Raw genomic sequence first — 18,416 nt, 5'->3', positions numbered from 1 at the left:
GACCAGCAAAATCAATGTGCACCCTTTGCCATGGAGATGAGGGCCACTCCCATGGATGTAGAGCGTCTTGTGGTGGGGCGTTTTGGACCTTCTGGCATCCAGTACAGCTCTTGGTCATCTCTTCGATTTCTCTATCGATTCCCGGCCACCACACAAACGCTCTGGCTAAGTTCTTCATTTTTACCCCTCCCAGATGACCCTCATGAAGCTCATTGAGCACTCTATCCTTCAATTTGGGTGGAATTACTATTTTGGATCCACACATCAAGGTTCCTCTGCACACTGACAGCTGTTCTCTTCTCGGCGAGAATGCTGGCAGCAGTGGTTCGCCATGTGCTGGCCATCCCTTCACCGTTAAATCATAGACCCAGGAGAGTGTCGGGTCATTTCGTGTTTCCTTTTCTATGTTTGCATTCGTCACAGGGAGACATTTGACTATAGTCGAGTGGAATAACTCCACTGGATCCACTGCCAGTTCCTCTTCCACCGTCGGCAACGGTAGGCGCGACAATCCATCAGCATTCCCATGCTGTTTAGTTCCTTTGTACTCGATGTCATATTGGTGTGCCCCTAGGAAAAGGGACCACCTCTGTAGCTGTTGTGCCGTCATTATCGGTACGCCCTTCTGAGGGTTGAAAATGGAGACGAGAGGTTGATGATCAGTTAGTAGAGTAAATTTCTGACCGTGCAGGTAGTGATTGAACTTCTTCACCCCCCACACCAGGCTGAGGGCCTCTCTGTCAATCTGGGCATAGTTACGCTCGGCTGAAGTTAACGAGCGTGACGCAAAAGCTATCGGCCTCTCTGAACCATCAAGGAATTTATGTGACAGTACCGCCCCAATGCTGTAGGGAGACGCATCACACGCCAGTCTTATCGGTAGTGACGGGTTGTAGTGAGCCAATACTTCTCTTGAAGTGATTAGGTCCTTACCCTTCTGAAAGGCCTGCTTACATTCATCGCTCCATTTCCATGCTACTCCCGCTCATAGTAGGGCGTTCAGTGGATGCAGAATTGTGGACAAATTCGGCAAAAACTTATGGTAGTAATTCACCAATCCGAGGAATGACCTCAGTTGCAACACATTTTCAGGCGCTGGAGCCTTAACTACCGCTTCAATTTTGTCAGGGGACTTATGCAACCCCTCTTCATCAATCACGTGGCCACAATACGATATCTGTTTCTTAAAAAACTCGCACTTGGGGCGATTGGCTCGTAGCCCATGTTCACGTAGTCTAGTGAGCACCTGCTCTAGGTTGGCAAGGTGTTCACTGTCATTTTCACCTGTCACTAGGATGTCGTCCAAGTAACACTGAGTCCCCGGAATCCCTTGCAGGACTTGTTCCATCGCTCTTTGCCATATCGCCGGAGCTGATGCTACTCCGAATACCAGTCGATTATACTGGTAAAGACCTTTGTGAGTGTTTATCGTGAGATACTTCCTAGAGGATTCTTCAACCTCCATCTGCAAATATGCTTGTGCTAGGTCAATTTTTGTAAAACGCTTCCCTCCAGATAGCGAGGCGAAGATATCTTCTATCCTTGGAAGAGGATATTGTACTGTGTGAAGGACTGGGTTCACCGTCACCTTGAAGTCCCCACAGATGTGAACCTTCCTTGGCTCCTCAGACTTATTGTTTAACGTTTTCTTCATGACAGGAACGATGGGTGTCGCCCACTCGCTCCAGTCTACCTTAGATAACACACCTGCATTCTCCAGATTCTCCAGCTCTGCCTCGACGGCTGGGCGAATTGCATATGGTACCGGTCTTGCCTTGAAAAACTTGGGAATTGCATTCTCCTCTATTTTTATCGAGGCGGTTACGCCTTTAAGAGTGCCCAGTTCTTGTTGAAATACCTCTTTGGCGTCAGCTAAGATTGTTGGCAATCGGCCAGGAGTGACGTCGTCATCCTTTTTACCAGCCACCGTCAGTGCCTGAATGGAGTGCCAGTCTAAACTTATCTTTCCGATCCATTCACGTCCCAATAACGGTGGTCCACCATCTTGCAGAATGTAGAGATACAATTTCCGTATTTTCTTGCCGTTGTATTCGACAGGCACCCTTATTTTTCCTCTGGGGTATACTTTTTGCCCCGTATACGTCCTCAAGACAATGGATGTCTCTCTCAAGGGTATGTGTGAGAATAGCTGCTCGTAGTCTCGTCGATTCATGATGGTTAGAGCTGATCCTGTATCCAATTCCATTTTGACTTGGGACCCTGCTATCGTGAGGGTGACCCAAATGGTCGGTGATCCTCTTTTACGATTACGTTGTGAAGTTTGAGACAGCTTAGTCTCTTGTTCCCGGATTCACTATCGCTCATCTGGTCTTCGGAACTACTGTCCGTCATCTTTTGTACTTTCCTGTACGGTTCCTTAGTAGCCTTTTTGTTGTCGTTGGTCTTCTTCCCAGACCTGCAAACTCGTGCAATGTGTCCCATCTTTCTGCATTGCCTGCATATTTTGTCCTTGGACCAGCAGTCCTTCTGGTCATGGTTTGTTCTGCTGCAGCGATAACATTTTGCAAATCCCTGTGTCATTTCGTGGGTGCCGTATTCCTGTGGCTTTTGTTGTATTTCCGCAGCTCCCCTTGCTGCTGCTTCGTACGATACTGCCACGCTGAAAGCCTTATCTAGCGTCAGCTCTTTCTCTGAGAGTAACCTCTTCTGGGTTCCTTCACTCAGGAGTCCACAGACAAATTTGTCCCGTAAGGTATCTGCCAGTCCTGCTCCGAACTGGCAGTGCTTTGATAGCTTGCGTAGTTCCGTAAGGTAATCAGCATTGCTCTCATTTTTATGCTGATTTCTCCTGTGGAATTTAAATCTTTCTGCTATCAGCAGCGGTGTAGGATTTAGGGGCTAAAAATTCAGTTTGGGGTGCCAAGCTCGCCTGGGCGCCGGAATTACCGCTGCGAACGGAGCCACTTGCGCCATCCGGATATTCAGTTTCTGCGCCCCAAATGGAAGCGGGCCGCTAATCGAGGCTTCCCGCGCCCCGCTTGGGGCGCTGAAAATGAATATCGGCACGCTAAGGGCCGCAGCGCCACACGCTGCAGCACGGCACGCTGCGGTACTGCAGGCCTTCCTCCCACTGTTAAGGGGGAGGTGCCTGCAACAGCGCGATCCCCGCTCGTGAGTGCCGGCAAATGAGCCCGGCACCAAGGAGAGGTGCCGGGCTCTCGGGAAACAGCCGGCAATGCCGCGGGGTTGGGGGGGGGTGGTGGCGGTGTAGGAGGCCGGGGACGGAGGTGCTGGCAGGCGGCCGCCGAAAAAGCGGCCGGCCGCACCTCCATCTTAACTAGCGCCACTACCGCCACAGGTAGGCCCCTGTGTACCGGTCGCTATTTGCGGCCGGCGCTGAAGAGGCGGGCGCGACCAAATATGGTCATCGGGGCGGTAGCGGGGCGCTGCGCACACCGATGACATCATCGGTGGCGGCGCAGCGCTACAGGCTAACGCCGCCATTAGCGCCCCACTAAATATCGCGGTAGGTGTGGCCAGTGGCGCAAAAGTCACTGAGTGCCCTCTTTGGCCGCAAACTGGTGGCGCAGGCCACTGAATTTCTAGGCCTAGGTGTTCCTGTAGGATAGCAACAATTTCGTTAAAACTCTTCGCCTTCGGCTTGGCTGGAGTAATCAGGTCCCGCAATAGGCCGTACGTTCTTGCGCCCATTAAATTTAGCAATACCGATGCCTTTTTCTCATCGGCTATTTCGTTTGCCTCGCAATATACCTCGACTCTTTCCACATACGTGGTCCAGTCTTCTATTGCATTATCGAAGGCAGTGATATCGCCAGTCTTTGGCATCTTGAAAATCTAAGATGGCGCCTCCCGCGCTTTGCCTTCGTCCCCGATGAATCAAAATGGCGCCTCCCGCGCTTTTGCTTCTTCCCCGCCGAGTTAAGATGGCGCCTCCCGCGCTTTCCCGCCGCTGCCGCCAACGCTGTTGCTGGCGATTATATTTATTTTACAATCCTGTAATGGCGACGCCCTATGGTCTTCGCGCCTCCCCGATCGCTGCTGCCAACGCCGCTCTCCGCGGTATTTTTATTTTTCTATCGCGCTTCAATATTTGCTCCGTTAATTGAAGAACTGTTCCCGTCATGGAGCGGACCCTCTGGGACACTTCCCTCCCTCTTCTTAGGTCCGAACGCTGCCCGGCTTCGAAGCACCGGCCGCGCCCTGTGTGCTCCACCCTCTCTCTCTCTCTTTGCTTCCCGGCTCGCTGCCCGGCCCCGTTGCAGAGCCACCCGATCGAGCTCTAGCCCGCCGCAGCCCAGGAAGGATCAGTGCACTACCTGCCACCAGCCCGATTAGCTGGGAAACCACAGACTGGAGAACAAAGCCTGGCTCTCGACAGTCTCTCCTGCACTTTTCAATTTGATGATTTGGAGGGTGGTTGCCCACAGTCGACGCCCGTTTCTCGAGTTTCTTTGGATTATTATTATTTTATTTTTTTTCTTTCTTCTGGCTTCGACCTTCAATAACGTCGTCTGAGGTGCTACCGAGTTGCAGGTAAGTTCGTTTCTTACTTGTCGCCAGTATTATGTCCGTGTATAATTGAGACACGGACTGCAGGAGTTGATTATAACAAGTCTTTACTGAATGGAGACAACCTGGAAACTGAAACTACAGAAGCCTGCTAGGGCCTTTTATACAGGGGTGGTCACTGCCGGTACTGCAGTCTGAGACCAGTTATTCCCTTAAAGGTACATACACAACAGATGAAAAGCAGTCAGACTTGGTGTAGTCTCTGACGCCATTTTGAGTTCAACATGTAGCCTCAACAATTAAACCTTTTCTGTTGAACCTCTCCGAGTTCAGTATTTTTTGCTAGGAGTACGTAGACTCCTACAACCTCATGATTTTTTTTTGCTGCCTAGTAGTCTGTGTGAAGCATGTACAGACAGGTGGAAGGGCTTAATGATCAACCTGAAGGTTTGAGAGAATAGCAGCACAAAACAGAACACAGCTTGTTGCAAGGAATAATTCCATAACAAGACAGTCATCTGGCATGCAGCCTTCTTTCAATTTAATACATATGTGAGTAAAATTTCCCCAGAAGCACAGTTTAACTATGGTACAAAGAAGCTGAATTACAATTTCCCGTTTCAACTTGGTCTGTGGATGATTTTAGGCATTTGTGCTTGACAAACTCATTACACAATTATTAGAATTTAACCAGTCACAACTCGGGCAATACTGAGTGAAGTCACTTGCTTCACATTACAATTTACAATTTCAGAAATATAATATGCTAAAAAAACGCAAAACATACACTCTGAACAACTGTTGTTTCACACCATTTACATTCATGGAACTGACATGTTTGCAACTACAAAAGGTCTCAAATCAGGATAAAGTTAATGACTCAGAACTTCAGTGTGTAATGAAGCATCAAGCGGCAGATATTCCCCCAAATCACATGTTCTCAACTTGGTCTCAGAAGTGATTAAATAATCAAACGTGCATTAAAATCAATGCATTCCCCTATATTGGCTTTTCATTTCACAAATGTCTAATTCTCTTTGTCTTTAAATTATTTTTATTTTTATTTGATTCACAAAATACATATGCTTCAATAAGGATGCAGGAAATTAATTTCTTCAAAACGAATCTAATATCAGATGTTCATTTCACTGATATAGGGCACAGATGTATAAATAATAAAATGCTTCAGGTAATTACATTTGTTTCCACTTGCATCCCTATGACCTTTTTCCTGAGGTTTTGGTGTTCAATCCTATGGAACTTTCAGTATCCATTGCTCAGAAGTACATTGGAGGGATTACTATTTATTACCTGCTATCATCTAATGACCAGCTTGGTTAAATATACACATGTGGCACAGAAATTGGCAGTGATTCAAATGCAGGTTAGGTAGATTTCTTTCAGAAAATAACATTTTGGGACACAGTATAAGCATAATTTGTGACATGACATGATAAGTGTAACATGCTTGGGAGGAACAGGTGACTTTGGACCTATGGGGCTAAAAATTCAGTTTGGGGCGCCAAGCTCGCCTGGGTGCCGGAATTACCGCTGCGCGCGGAGCCACTTGCGCCGTCGGGATATTCAGTTTCAGCGCCCCAAATGGAAGCCGGCCGCTAAACAAGGCTTTCGGCGCCCCGTTTGGGGCGCTGAAACTGAATTTCGGCGCGCAAAGTGCCGCAGTGCCACCCGCTGTTAAGGGGGAGGTGCCTGCAACAGCGCGATCCCCGCTCGCGAGTGTCGGCAAATGAGCCTGGCACCAAGGAGAAGTGCCGGGCTCTCGGGAAACAGCCGGCAATGCCGCGGGGGGTGGGGTGGGGTGTAGGAGGCCGGGGACGGAGGTGCGGGCAGGCGGCTGCCGAAAAAGCGGCCGGCCGCACCTCCACCTTAACTCGCCCCACTACCGCCACAGGTAGGCCCCTGTGGACCGGTCGCTATTTGCGGCCGGCGCGGAAGAGGCGGCCGCGACCTAATATGGCGCTCGGGGCGGTAGCGGGGCGCTGCACACACCGATGACGTCATCGGTGGCGGCGCAGCGCTACAGGCTAACGCCGCCATTAGCGCCCCGCTAAATATCGCGGTGGTTGTGGCCAGTGGCGCTAAAGCCTCTGAGTGGCCTCTTTGGGCGCAAACTGGTGGCGCAAGCAACTGAATTTCTAGGCCAAGGTTTCCAAAGCTCTCCATAACTGGGGTTTTCCTTGTTACATGTCTGGGTCTGTTGTAGACTAATTGTTAAAGGATTGATTGCTAAGATTAGTCAACAACTCCATTATCATTGTATCATGTGACAACCAGGATGGTAGAAGGTGAACTAGACGGACCGTGGTCTTTTTCAGCAATTCCCATGTTCATCTGCAATTGTTTCCCTAAAAAAAAACCCTCAGTTTAGCTTCTTCCACACCTGTGCTATTCTCCTCAGTCAGGATGGTGGCACAGTCTGTATCACTAGTACTGAGCAGCATAAACAGCTCTCTCTCTGCCCATTTGTCTTCCTTCCCCCAAAACTAATGTAGATGAGACTGGCTAGCTTACACATAGGGGAAGTCTAACTAACTCTTTATAATCAAACTCAGCTCCACATGTTGAAAGTGCATTGCTCTAATATTGTGGCTATGTGCCACAATTGTACGCAGAACTCTTTTACTGCAGTTCCTGTGACTATGATCATTCTAGAGCAGAAAGTAAGCATAGCTAGCATTCTCTGAATGACACAGAGCATAGTTAACAGCTGGACATGGAATCTGATTTTAACCTCAGTGGGTTTTTGCGACTGTCATTCTCATACAAACATGAGGTTATATTTAACCGCAATAACTCTCTTTAATGTTCTTTTACTACAACCTACAATAGCTTGTAATTTACAGGATTCTTTTTTCTCTCTTCTCTCTGAATCGGCTGACTTATGCTGGAGGACAGTTCCTGGAGCATTGGCTGCTCTCCAGTACCTCACCCAAGTGGCAATTCTTCATGTGTGACTCCGATAGTGAATGCTAACAGGATATTCGACTGTGGCAAGCATCACAGCCTAGCCAATTCTGTCCTCACGTGTGTCAACATGTGTACTTTCCAGCAGGGGTTACTGGACAACAATCAGCACTGTGGACCCTGGCTGATTTTTCCTTTCCTTAATCCAGAGACATGGAGATCAATTGTAGCGCTCCTACTGCCAGCCTGGCTGAGACAAGCTAACTCAGCACATTCTAGGAATTGAACATGGGATTTTTCTGACCTGGTATGCCTCAGTATAACCTCTTACTATATAAGTACTACAGCTGAAAACTTCAGAGTAGTTAAGGTTGTTTAAAGCTTTACATTTTCTTTATTCAAAAAGGACCCTGTATGCGCAACATGAAGAACTATCCTTGTTGCGTAACTGTGAAGAGATGTACAGGAGGCCAACCCTTGACCAGCAGAGTTTCTGCCTCCTCCTTGTTCTCAAGCCTAGTAGATTACCAGTTTTTCCTGCTAACAGCAACCACACTCATATTTATTTTGGTAGTAAACCACAAAAGATCCCACACTGAGCTATCAGTTTTCAAAAATGCTATTGGCAAAAGTTCAGAGGAACATTTTAAAGGCCGCCTGGGGGCAAACAGACTTCACTTTATGTTTAAAAACAAAGCAGAGAACCGCTTTCGCCTATGATGTTATGATTGACATCCAGCAACACAGCCGACATTCACTCACTCACTCACTACACAAACACATACTAAATCTGTACGTCAGTCAAAGGAATTGCTATGGCGGATTTTTTAATGTAATCTAATACATGAAAAACACCACAAGTTTAAACATTTCATTTATTTTTAAAACTTCTGCTTTGGAAGCTTCTCCTCTGTGGCCTCTCAACCAGCACTGTCTGACCGCGAGGGCTAGAGAAAGTAGACCTGCAGGTTTTTGGGAACTCCATGCTTAACTAGCAGGAAGAGTGCTTACCTGAAGAGGGCAATGGGAACTCAAACTGTCAAACATTATTCCTCAATACCAGTCCTTTGGTTGTATAAAGCATCCCATTTATACTACATGGGAGAATCCTGGATATATGCAGTTGTTTTAAAGTTAGAAATAGCAACTACTTTGCTGGGTAGGGTTGGTACCTTCTCCAATGGCTATGAACAGTCTGTAAAGACCAGAGATGGCAAAACTGCTTTGCTTTTGGGCGTTGAACCTCAGAAAAGATATATTGGCCTTGGAGAGGGTATAGCACAGATTCACCAATGATACCAGGGCTTAAAGGGTTAAGTTATGAGGTATGGGTATTAAGGGATGTGGAACCAAGGTGGGTAAATTTGGTTGAGGTACAGATCAGCCATGATCTAACTGAATGGCGGAACAAGCTCGGGGGTCTGAATGGCCTACTCCTGTTCCTATGCGAGCCTATGTGAGCAGGTGGGAGCACTTCAGCTGTCTCCAGCAGCACAGTTTACACTGGGTGGAGGCGGAGCAGCGCGGCAGAGCGACTACAAGAGGCCCCAGAGGCTCAGGTAGGCCTCAGTGCGGCATCGGCAGCGGGTGGAGGAGGAGCAGCGCGGCAGAGCGACTACAAGAGGCCCCAGAGGCTCAGGTAGGCCTCAGTGCGGCATCGGCAGCGGGTGGAGGCGGAGCAGCGCGGCAGAGCGACTACAAGAGGCCCCAGAGGCTCAGGTAGGCCTCAGTGCGGCATCGGCAGCGGGTGGAGGCGGAGCAACGCGGCAGAGCGACTACAAGAGGCCCCAGAGGCTCAGGTAGGCCTCAGTGCGGCATCGGCAGCGGGTGGAGGAGGAGCAGCGCGGCAGAGCGACTACAAGAGGCCCCAGAGGCTCAGGTAGGCCTCAGTGCGGCATCAGCAGCGGGTGGAGGCGGAGCAGTGCGGCAGAGCGACTACAAGAGGCCCCAGAGGCTCAGGTAGGCCTCAGTGTGGCATCGGCAGCGGGTGGAGGAGGAGCAGCGCGGCAGAGCGACTACAAGAGGCCCCAGAGGCTCAGGTTGGCCTCAGTGCGGCAGCAGGTGGAGGCGGAGCAGCGCGGCAGAGCGACTACAAGAGGCCCCAGAGGCTCAGGTAGGCCTCAGTGTGGCATCGGCAGCGGGTGGAGGCGGAGCAGCGCGGCAGAGCGACTACAAGAGGCCCCAGAGGCTCAGGTAGGCCTCAGTGCGGCATTGGCAGCGGGTGGAGGCGGAGCAGTGCGGCAGAGCGACTACAAGAGGCCCCAGAGGCTCAGGTAGGCCTCACCAATCTCCAATCTCAGGCAAGGAGAGAGGTAAAAAGTATTCAAGGTGTGACATCACCACAAAACAGGTAGGTGATTGGTTGGAGTATTTCTCTCGTTTTAAAACTTTAAGTCTATGGTTTATAGTTTTTAAGGTTGCTGTGGTGTACCAAGGCCTTTCTGGTGCAGAGTGACTGTTGGTAAACCATTTAACTGGTGTAACTAGAGGGATTGATTTAATTTAAATCCAATTAATTAAAGGGGATACTAGCATCTAAAATCGGGCAGAGGGTGTCCATAACTAACAATAAAAAATTTAATTAATTACATAGAATGGAGCAGTTGATGTGTTACTGTTGCAAGATGTGGGAGCCGGTGAACCCCATTGAGGCTCACGGTGATTACATCTGTGACAAGTGTCTGCTGCTACAGGAACTCCAGCTCCGTGTTGATGAGCTGGAGTCTGAGCTTCAGACACTGTGACACATCAGGGAGGGGGAGAAGTACCTGGACTCTGTGTATCAGGAGGTGGTCACACCTATGCAGTTAAGTAATTCAGATGTAGCCCATGGTCAGGGACAGGACGGTGTGACTACGAGTGAGGCAGGTACGGGGATCCAGGAGGTAGAGCTGGAGGAGCCGCAGCCCTTGCTCTTCACCAACAGGTTCGAGGTTCTTACTCCCTGTGGGGACAGGAGCAGGGACTGCAGGGAGGATGAGCAACCTGGCCACAGCACCGTGGAACGGGGGGCCATTCAAGAGGGGGGAGTAAATAGAAATGTTGTAGTGGTAGGGGATAGTATTATTAGGGGGATAGATAGAGTTCTCTGCAGCCGAGAGCGAGAGTCCCGAAGGCTGTGTTGCCTACCCGGTGCCAGGGTTAAGGACATCTCCTCTGGGCAGGAAAGAAACTTGCAGTGGGAGGGGGTGGATCCAGTTGTCGTGGTCCATGTTGGTACAAACGACGTAGATAGGACTAGGAAGCCGGTTCTGTTAAAGGAGTATGAGCAGCTAGGGGTCAAATTAAAAAACAGAACCTCAAGGGTAATATTACCTGAGCCACGAGCGAATCTGGCTAGGACAAATAAAATTAGAGAGTTAAATGTGTGGCTCAAAGACTGGTGTGGGAGAAATTGGTTTTGCTTCCTGGGACACTGGCACCAGTACTGGGACAGGAGGGAGCTGTTCCGTTGGGACGGGCTTCACTTGGCCAGTGCTGGGACTAGAGTCCTGGCGGATCATATAACTAGGGCTGTAGAGAGGGCTTTAAACTAACTAGTGGGGGGGAGGTTTCTAGAGAGCAAATAATAAAAATGACAACAGAGAAGGTCATAGACTTAGGTAGCAGTGGGGAAATTAAAAACCAGAGCGTGTCAGGAAGGGGCAGAAGGTATGGAGTAAAAGGTAAAGTAATAAAAAGGGCAAAAGCAGGAGCTAAGTGTCACAAAACATATTTGAAAGTTCTCTATCTAAATGCCGTAGCATTCGTAACAAAATAGACGAGTTAATGGCACAAATAACTGCATATGGGTATGATCTTGTGGCCATTACAGAAACATGGCTGCAGGGTGCCAATGCCCGGGAATTAAACATACCAGGTTATCTAACAATCAGGAAGGACAGGCAGGAAGGAAGGGGAGGTGGGGTGGCTATGTTAATAAAGGAAGGAATCACTGTAATACAGAGAAATGATATTGGGTCAAAAGATCAGGATAATGAAACAGTTTGGGTGGAGGTAAGGAATAATAAGGGGAAAAAAACACTCGTGGGCGTAGTCTATAAGCCTCCGAACAGTTGCAACTCTGTTGGACGGAGTATCAATCAGGAAATAGTTGAGGCTTGTAATAAGGGAGCATCTATAATTATGGGGGATTTTAACTATCATATTAATTAGACAAATCAAATTGGGCAGGGCTGCCTTGAGGATGAGTTCATTGAGTGTATTAGGGATGGGTTTCTTGAGCAGTATGTAACTGAACCGACCAGGGGGCAAGCAACCTTAGATCTGGTCCTGTGTAATGAGACAGGATTAATTAAAAATGTCCTAGTAAAGGATCCCCTTGGAATGAGTGACCATAACATGGTTGAATTCCATATTCAATTAGAGGGTGAGAAGGTTGGATCTCAAACAAGCGTGCTAAGCTTGAATAAAGGAGACTATGAAGGTATGAGAGCGGAATTGAGTAGAGTGGATTGGGAAAATAGATTAAAGGGTAAGACGATACATGATCAGTGGTGTACATTTAAGGAGTTATTTTACAACTTCCAAAAAATATATATTCCACTGAGAAGAAAAGGGTGTAAAAGAAAAGACAGCCATCCGTGGCTAAGTAAAGAAATTAAGGATAGTATTCGACTAAAAACAAGGGCATATAAGGTAGCCAAATCTAGTGGGAGGATAGAGGATTGGGAAAACTTTAAAAGACAGCAAAAAATAACAAAAAGATTGATTAAGAAAGGGAAGATAGATTATGAAAGTAAATTAGCAAAAAATATAAAAACAGATAGTAAGAGTTTTTATAGTTATATAAAAAGAAAAAGGGTGGCTAAAGTAAATGTTGGTCCCTTAGAGGATGAGACCGGGAAATTAATGGTGGGAAATATGGAGATGGCAAAAACACTGAATGAATATTTTGTATCAGTCTTTACAGTAGAAGACACTAAGAATATCCCAACACTGGACAAACAGGGGGCTATATGGGGGGAGGAGCTAAACACGATCAAAATCACTAAGGAAGTGGTACTCGGTAAAATAATGGGACTCAAGGCGGATAAATCACCTGGACCTGATGGCTTACATCCTAGCGTCTTGAGGGAAGTGGCGTTAGGGATTGTGGATGCATTGGTAATAATTTTCCAAAACTCCCTGGACTCAGCAAAGGTCCCGGCAGACTGGAAAACTGCTAATGTAACGCCCTTATTTAAAAAGGGCAGTAGACAGAAGGCTGGAAACTATAGACCGGTTAGCCTAACATCTGTGGTAGGTAAAATATTGGAGTCCATTATTAAGGAGACATTTGGATAATCATAATTTAATAGGACAAGTCAGCATGGTTTTATGAAGGGGAAGTCATGTTTGACAAATTTGCTGGAGTTCTTTGAGGAAGTAACATATAGGGTGGATAAAGGGGAACCAGTGGACGTAGTGTATTTAGACTTCCAAAAGGCATTTGACAAGGTGCCACACAAAAGATTATTGCTTAAGATAAAAAATCACGGGATTGGGGGTAATATTCTGGCATGGATAGAGGATTGGCTCTCTAACAGAAGGCAGAGAGTTAGGATAAATGGTTCATTCTTGGACTGGCAATCAGTAACTAGTGGTGTTCCACAGGGGTCAGTGCTGGGTCCCCAACTCTTTACAATCTATATTAACGAGTTGGAGGAGGGGACCGAGTGTAACATATCAAAGTTTGCAGATGATACTAAGATGGGAGGGAAAGTAGTGAGTGAGGAGGACATAAAAAACCTGCAAGGGGACATAGACAGGCTAAGTAAATGGGCAGAGATTTGGCAGATGGAATACAATACTGGAAAGTGTGAGGTTATGCACTTTAGCAGGAAAAATCATAGAGCAAGTTATTATCTTAATGGCAAGAAACTGGAAAGTACTGAAGTACAAAGGGATCTGGGGGTCCTGGAGCACGAAACTCAAAAGGTTAGTATGCAGGTGCAGCAAGTGATTAAGAAGGCCAATGGAATGTTGGCTTTCATTGCTAGGGGGATAGAATATAAAAATAGGGAGGTATTGCTTCAGTTGTACAAGGTATTGGTGAGACCGCACCTGGAATACTGCATACAGTTTTGGTGTCCATACTTAACAAAAGACATACTTGCTCTCGAGTCAGTACAAAGAAGGTTCACTCGGTTAATCCCGGGGATGAACATATGAGGAGAGGTTGAGTAGATTGGGACTCTACTCATTGGAGTTCAGAAGAATGAGAGGTGATCTTATTGAAACATATAAGATTGTGAAGGGGTTGGATCGGGTGGATGCGGGGAGGATGTTCCCGATGATGGGTGAAACTAGAACTAGGGGGCATAGTCTTAGAATAAGGGGCTGCTCTTTCAAAACTGGGATGAGGAGGAACTACTTCACTCAGAGGGTGGTAGGTCCATGGAATATGCTGCCCCAAAAAGCTCTAGAAGCTACATCATTACATAAATTTAAAACAGAAATCGACAGTTTCCTAGAAGTAAAGGGAATAAAGGGTTATGGGGAGCGGGCAGGAGTTTGGACATGAGCCTAGGTTCGGATCGGTCATGGCCCTGTGGGTAGCGGAGCGGGCCCAGGGGCCGTGTAGCCTGATCCAGCTCCTATTTCGTGTGTCTAATTCTGTTAGATTCAGGAGATGGTTCTGTGATAGTAGATTGGCGGTTAAAATCAGATCAGCCATGATCTTATTGAATGGCGGAGCAGGCTCGAGGGGCCGATTGGCCTACTCCTGCTCCTATTTCTTATGTTCTTATGGTTCCTGAGGCAATGTTGCCAGCAAAGGTGCAGCTGCAAACTACTGGTGCAGGATGCCTCTGGCAGCGGGAATGCCGCTTCATTTAATTATTGAGTTTGGCACTGACTTTAGAAATGCTGCCAGTAGCAAATCACTAAGAGTGGCCATTTTGTATCGAATGGAAAATGGCACAATGCAACAGGAATGAAACATGTGCCTTGTACATCAGACATGTTGGACTTTGCTAGAAGATATGTGGTAAACACCATAGTGCCTATTTGTTAAGTAGTATTTTTATTAAGACCCTTCTACTGTAAAGGATGATGCTGTATGGTGCAGTTCTAGGTAGTGTATTGAACTCCCACTCGTAAAATCTGGGTTCAAAATCCAGGCCTCAACTATTATTCCAAACTGATTATCCTTCATGTGACTGATTAACCAGTTCTTGGCTGAATTACCAGATAAAGCTTCCCCAAAGGCATTCACATTTGCTGAGAAATTCATTCACACTAACGTTCAATGTTCAGGAGTCAGTAGATTAAAGAGTCAAAGTGAGGAAACATTTACTGCACTAATAATGATCTGTTAGATATCTTTAGTTGTGTCATATTTACCTAAAGAGCTATAATATCGAGCACTGGCATCTATCCGACAATGTGGAAAACTGCCCAGGTATGCCCTGACCACAAAAAGTAGACAAATCCAATCAAGCCAATTACCATTCCTTCAGTCTACTCTCAATCATCAGCAAAGTGATGGAAGGAGTCATCGACAGTGCCATCAAGCAGCACTTACTCACCAATAACCTGCTCACTGATGCCCAGTTTGGGTTCCGCCAAGACCACTTGGCTCCAGACCTCATTTCAGCCTTGGTCCAAACATGGACAAAGGAGCTAAATTCCAGAGGTGAGGTGAGAGTGACTGCCCTTGACATCAAGGTAGCATTTGACCGAGTGTGGCATCAAGGAGCCCTAGTAAAACTGAAGTCAATGGGAATCGGGGGGGGGGGGTGGTGGGGGGAACTCTCCACAACCTGGAGTCATATCTAGCACAAAGGAAGATGGTTGTGGTGGTTGGAGGTCAATCATCACAGCCCCAGGACATTGCAGCAGGAGTTCCTCAGGGCAGTGTCCTAGACCCAACCATCGTCAGCTACTTTATCAATGACCATCCCGCCAATATAAGGTCAGAAATGGGGATGTTCTCTGATGGCTGCACAGTGTTCAGTGCCATTCGTAACTCCTCAGATAATGAAGCAGTTCATGCCCGCATGCAACAAGACCTGGATGAAATTCAGGCTTGGGCTGATAAGTGGCAGGTAACATTCACGACACACAACTGCCAGGCAATGACTATCTCCAACAAGCGAGAGTCTAGGCGCCTCCCCATGACATTCAACTGCATTACCACCACTGAATCCCCCTACCATCAACATCCTGGGGGGTTACCATTGACCAGAAACTTAACTGGACCAGCCACATAAATACGGTGGCAACAAGAGCAGGTCAGAGGCTAGGTATTCTGCAGCGAGTGTCTCACCTTCCTGACTCCCCAAAGCCTTTCCACCATCTATAAGGCACAAGTAAGGAGTGTGATGGAATACTCTCCACTTGCCTGGATGAGTGCAGTTCCAACAACACTCAAGAAGCTCGACACCATTCAGGACAAAGCAGCCCGCTTGATTGGCACCCCATCCACCACCTTAAACATTCACTCCCTCCACCACTGGCGTACCATGGCTGCAGTGTGTACCATCTAAAAGTTGCACTGCAGCAACTCGCCAAGGTTTCTTCAGCAGCACCTCCCAAATCCACGACCTCTACCACCTGGAAGAACAAGGGCAGCAGGCACATGGGAACACCACCACCTCCACGTTCCCCTCCAAGTCACACACCATCCTGACTTGGAAGTATATCGCTGTTCCTTCATCGTCGCTGGGTCAAAATCCTGGAACTCTCTCCCTAACAGCACTGTGGGAGTACCTTCACCACCCAGACTGCAGCGGTTCATGAAGGCGGCTCACCACCACCTTCTCAAGGGCAACTAGGGATGGGCAATAAATGCTGGCCTTGCCAGCGATGCCCACATCCCATGAACAAATTTTAAAAAAGAGAAAACAGTATTCCACCAACTTAAACTGCCAGCTAGTTCAGGAACTTTCCTGTCCTTCTGGGCCAACCAATTTACACTGAAATAAGCATTAATAGTAAAATAATAAAGCTACTTGAATATGAAGAATAGCTCTATTAGGTTAATATTAAACTATTGAAGCACAATTTTAATGAACAATTAAAAAAATTAACTTTTATTTTACTCGGTCTGACTTTCTTTATTCCTCCATTGCTTCTTCCTTCCCATTGTGTGTCTGTTCTGTTTATATTTTTTCACTTTAGTTGAACTTTGTTTTTATTGAATCTTTTTTTCTAATTTTAAAACTAAATTTTAAAATCCTTTGTATCCTTTGTTTTTTCTTTGTTCTAGCTCTCGCTATCAATTTTGGAGTCAAGGTCAACTTTTCAAAAGAGCTTTCCATGTTTGATGTGGAAAATCTGTTCTACATGGAAGAGGATCTGTCACCGAATAAAGTCAACGGGGCCCCTGAAACCCAACAGTGCACAGATCAGCAAACTCATCCATACTTCTGAAAAGATTAGCACTATATTATCTGCCTGGCTAATTTGGATCATTGAGGCTCTTTCTCTAGCATTTAAGTAAATAAGAGAGGCAGATTAAATATTTTCTGTCTATACATTTATATATATATTGCATTTCCTGTCATCAGATGCATATTGACAGTGACCTAGGGAGTCCTGACTTCCCATCTAGAGGACAATGTGGGGGCAAAGACAGTGAAAAGGGATAAAATATCCTCCTTATGCCTCCAGCTAAAGAATTTGTTGGGAGAAAATTGAAGGGATCATTCAAATAACAGTCCAAATATTATTGGAAAAGAAGTACACACATGTGTAAATGTGATAGATTTAAAAAGCAGCATTCATAAATCTATCATTTTTTAACTTTAATAAAAATGTTTGCCTTTTTAAGTGCTTGGATGCTCTTTTCAAATGAGTTTTGTACTTGTGCTGAGTGTTGGCTTATTTTACTTGAGGTAACTAAAAACTGAAAATGCTGGAAATGTAAAGGCAAATGGCAGGTTATGAAGTTTTGGGTTTGTAAAAAGTGGAGGGGAGGAGAGGACGAGAGGTCCAATGGAAAGCTAAATCAGGTTGGGTGTATAACAGCCAGCCAATCCGCAAACAGCGGTTTCCCACCTGTTTCAGCCACGATTTAGAGGCTCCGGCCTTATTTGCATTGAACTGGTGAGCTGTGGGGTTGCCAAATGGCGCCCAGGTGCAGTTTGGTGGATGCAACAATGACGTGCATTTATTTAGCATCTTTAACGCAGTAAAACATCCCAAGGTGCGTCACAGGAGCGTAATCAGACAAAAATTGACACCAAGCCAAAGAAGGAGATATTAGGACAGGTGACCAAAAGCTGGGTGTGATGAAATAACACTGTGTTCTGGCATTTGTATTGTCTGTTCTTGTTGTACTTGTTAATGTCTGGAATATTCTACAGGTGTAACCACTAATGCTCCTCCCTAGCCCCGCCGCTCTGGATCCTCCGGATTGGTGTGAGTCTTACTTATAAGAGCTGGGTCTTACTCATAAGGGCTGGGTCGGTGATGAACCTCTTGGATTCAGGCCGTTATTTGGCACATCAATTTTATTAAGTAACAACTTTTGGAAGATGGATCGATTTTTGAAACCAGAGCGTCTGGATATCGATCCCCATTTGGCAGACGCGTCGAAGAAATTTACGCATTGGCTTTGATGTTTTGAACACTTCATCGCATCGTTCGATCCGACGGTTAACAAGTTGGGTCTTCTAACCAACTTGGTAAGTCATCAAACTTACTCTATAATTGAAGATATTACTACATATGAAGAGGCCCTCGCAGCCCTTAAGACCCAGTACCTTAAGTCGGTTAACGAAGTATACGCCAGGTATCTTTTGTCTACTCGCAGGCAATTACCCGAGGAATCCCTGGACGATTTCCTGCAGGACCTTAAGGCTTTGGCTAAGGATTGCAACTACAAGGCTGTCTCTGCCATATTGTATCAGGAAGAAGCCATCCGCGATTCTTTCATATCTGGCCTTCGATCTAATTATATTAGACAGAGACTCCTCGAGAATGACTCGGTAGTTTTAAAAACGGTCGTCGCTACTGCGCGATCGTTAGATGTAGCCCAGAAGAATTTAGAAGTGTATGCATCAGCCCATGCA

General features: G+C 46.7%; 1 protein-coding gene and 1 pseudogene across 4 annotated transcripts in view; one reads left to right on the top strand and one right to left on the bottom strand.

Moving 5' to 3' along the window:
• The window catches only part of LOC147117508 (retinoic acid receptor beta-like), a 334,754-nt gene that overhangs the window by 63,237 nt on the left and 253,101 nt on the right, over window positions 1-18,416 (bottom strand). The gene's annotated exons all lie outside the window — the stretch shown is intronic.
• Window positions 1-18,416, top strand: part of LOC147117509 (uncharacterized) — a 54,261-nt pseudogene that overhangs the window by 15,921 nt on the left and 19,924 nt on the right.

This window comes from Somniosus microcephalus, chromosome 5 (genome assembly GCF_052327205.1).
Source record: "Somniosus microcephalus isolate GS21.2 chromosome 5, FLI_Smic_1.0, whole genome shotgun sequence".
Taxonomy (NCBI): domain Eukaryota; kingdom Metazoa; phylum Chordata; class Chondrichthyes; order Squaliformes; family Somniosidae; genus Somniosus; species Somniosus microcephalus.
This window is presented reverse-complemented; position numbering and strand designations above follow the sequence as displayed.